This window comes from Chaetura pelagica, unplaced genomic scaffold (genome assembly GCF_000747805.2).
Source record: "Chaetura pelagica isolate M959 unplaced genomic scaffold, ChaPel_1.0 scaffold341, whole genome shotgun sequence".
NCBI lineage: Eukaryota > Metazoa > Chordata > Aves > Apodiformes > Apodidae > Chaetura > Chaetura pelagica.
This window is the reverse complement of record NW_009952151.1, coordinates 842,212-845,747: the sequence shown is the minus strand read 5'-3', so window position 1 is coordinate 845,747 and position 3,536 is coordinate 842,212.

Here is a 3,536-nt window from a genome sequence, read left to right as displayed (position 1 = left end):
CTTCCTGTGAAGCTTAAGGAGCATCTTTCAAACATTTTTCCTTGAACAGGCTTCTATATTAAAAAAAAATCATTTAAATTGCAAAGCTTTCTATTTAATAGCAGTTTACCGGTACTTGAAAAAAATAAAATGTTTTTACAATAGTTTCCCTTCAGTTCTTCCCAGGAGTGAGTCTACTTGCTTGTCCATTAAATTCTGTAATGCACCGAGTTCTGTCCTCATGTTTTGCAAATGAACAGCTATTGCCATCTACCGTTGGAAAAAATATGATCAACAGCAAGAGCACATCCAACAGACCTTCTCCCAGCACAGAAGAGATGTGGAAAACAAAGACTGCACCAACCATAAGGGACCAGCTTACTCTGCTGAAATATCTGAAATATAATATTCAACAAAGAGAGGTAAGAAAAGTCTCTTCTGCTCCTAAACTGTTATAATTTTTAGGTCTGATAAATTGGCAACTATGCATGAATCCAAACAATGGCAGCTGCTCTTTTTGTGTGGATTGCAAGACTGCTTCATTGACTGAAGCTGGAGTTGAATACACACAAATTAAAACGTTAACTAATTAAGCCTAATTTTAAGATACCATTAGGCCCAAGTTACGATCATGCCTCCATAAACAGAAAACTATAAATGCAGCAGGTAAAAGCCATCCTCAGGTCTCTACGCAAAGGCCATGCAATGCAGAGCTCTTGCTTTGAAGACAAGACTTGATCAAGCAGCTCAAAGTCCCCCCAGCACAGGACCAAGATCCAGTTCTGTTCTCCAAGGCTCTCCTGTCAGAGGTTTAATGTTGCCTGGGATTATTTTCTCCAAACTTCTTTTGGATAAAGCCACTTCCTTACTTGGGTGTGTGAAGCTGAATACAGAGAACTGGGCAAAGAAAGGCACTGAAAGTTCTTATATGCTTAAACCATCTTCAGTCTATATTTTTAGCAGTTACAAAAGCTTGATTGCATTACTTCACTTTACCATTCAATTACTTATGCAACAGTGATTGAGATGTATGCTTCTTCCATTCCCTTTGCTGATAAATACCCTTAGATACTCCATTTTGAAAGTACCCCTTGTTGAGGCAGTCTACAAACAGAACTATGGTAGGGTTCTATTAATGTTTGCCAGACCTGTCGGAGGTTGAACAGCCTTTGAATTAAACCATTCTTTACTCTTTGATAATTATTTCTCCTTAAGACACTTTCTGTTTTCTCATATCAAGGTCAACTTGAACTGTTTTTTTAGACCCAGTATCGTAGCCCAACATTAACTCTGCTTGCACTGCTCTTACAAAGCCTGCACACACTGTCACCTCTGTGCACAACCTCTGGCAAAGTTTAGCAGAATTCTCAGCAACTGAAAAAACTCCAGCTTTTCTGTTGGTCATTTCAAGCACACAGCAAACTGTATTTTAAGTTTACACACAAAGTCTGACCAATATGTGAATCTATGCTACTTAAGTTTGTCCATCTTTGCATACAATCCCCTTGAACTAGGTTAAGCTTTCCCTGACTTGGTTTGTAGTGCACCCGCATATCACACGCCACCCAAACAATTGTGACTGATTTTAAATTAATGCAAGAAAGCTAAAACATATCCTGGAAACAGATTATGAAACCAATGTAAGAGAAAATACTACTGCTTTCATAAACAGCAAGTACTACAGAGTGGAAAAGCATTCTTGAAACACCCCCAGAAGAGGGGGGTCTTCACAAGCACAGCAATATTACACCTCCCATCTATCTAGGCTCTCCTAAAGGATTTAATACACAGTGTGCTGATTTTTTTTTCTAGGTTCTCCACAGAAAGGGAGCGTTTTCCCAACTGTAACAGAATAATCCAGGGTGTTTAGGGGTAGCAAACTAGAAAGATGACCACAAACATGACCAACCCCACAGACATATTAGCAAAGAGCAGTGAAGCCATTTTGTACCGCTAGGGCCGTCAACCGTGCCGTGTCACCTTTGGCCAAAGCACTTCCTGTGTGCCCAGCCTGACATGGCAGCCATACGGCTCATCTCACACAGTGAAATTATCCACCCTAGGCAGGGATGAGCAGAACTTCCTTCAAAGCTCACCATCTAATCACGTTACAGACCCTCCTGACAATTTGGTGCTAGTTTTTGAGCATCTGGCATGCGATAACAAGCCACCTAGGATGCACAGTCTTAATTCCCAAACCATCTGAACAGCAGCCCAGAGTGTGAACCTCAATAACACACTTTCATAATTGTGTTGAGCAAAAATGCTCCTCTTCTCCCAAAACACCATCACCTCCCTCTGTATCACTGTGTGTCAGATCTAGCATTGACGATAAACACCTCAGTGTGCACAAGCTTCAAACGAACCATTAGATTTTGAAAACCAAACAAATCTGGAGATAATAACAAGAGCACTTACACTCTGCAGGGAGGAAAATCCACTTGCTGCCAAGTGATGCCAGCATGGCACTGTGGTGCGCTGAGGTTCCCCGCGCTGCTGACTCCTGGGTAACTACAGCTCTCTGCCAGTCAAGTTCTGCTTAGAGAGCCATCAAATAAGATTTCTTTGTCACACCGGGGAGGCTTTAAACTCCTCAGGGGAGAAATTGCAGAAAAGCTTCTGTTCCAAGGCTAGAGTACCACCTTTTTCTTTACTGTTTCACAGTGGCTAGGAAGGCAGGCTGTTTAGAAACAGTAGCAATGTTTAGCGACAACAGCTACATTTGTGGCAGTCTCCGCATATTGCACAAAGTTTTTCTTGCTACCGTAAATAAATAGACACAAAAGTAGACCAAGTCCTCCGTTTTTAAATTTCTTTTTTTTTTTCTTCCAACACATGGATCTGCAGTGGGTAGGTTTTCACGTGAACACAAATTTGGCAGTTTATGCATTTCAGCTCTTTCAGGAGCAACAGAAAAAAAATTAAATCATTGTAAATGCCACAAAACTAGATTCAGGAAACAGGATTTTAACGGGGAAACAAGACACTTGTAAGACAAGGAGAGCTTCATTTGAAAAAAAAATAAAAAATGAATAATATGCTAAGCAAATTAACTATCTTGGCTCTGCATGTTTAGTGGCAAGTCAGAAATGAAGTACTTGATGCTAAGGGAAGACTGTGAAACTTGCTCAGAAACGAGATCAAACAAGGAAAAAACACCAGGTACTTTGAAACAAGACAGAACAGTGGCAGAGCCAGCACAAGCCTAGATGGGGTTTATTACATGGTTCCACTACCAGAAAGGACCCATCCATCTTCAAGCGCGTGATGTCGGGCTCTCCCACGTCCACTTATTTTGGCAACTTCTGTTCCTTTGAACTGAAGTTCGACCTCACCCTCCGTGCAAAGAGGGGGTGGGGGGGGGAAAAAAAGGGCCACAAGGTGGCACTGGTCAAACACCCAGGCAGTCACTGAAGGGCTGGTTGCCCCTTGGCCAAGCCCAGTTTCTCGGGCCATGTCTGCTCCCTGCGCGCTCCTTCCACCTGCCGGCAGCTCCGGCCACGTTTTCTGTAGGTGGTTGGTTGGTTGGCGGTGGCTTCAGAACCAGGGCGGACCCG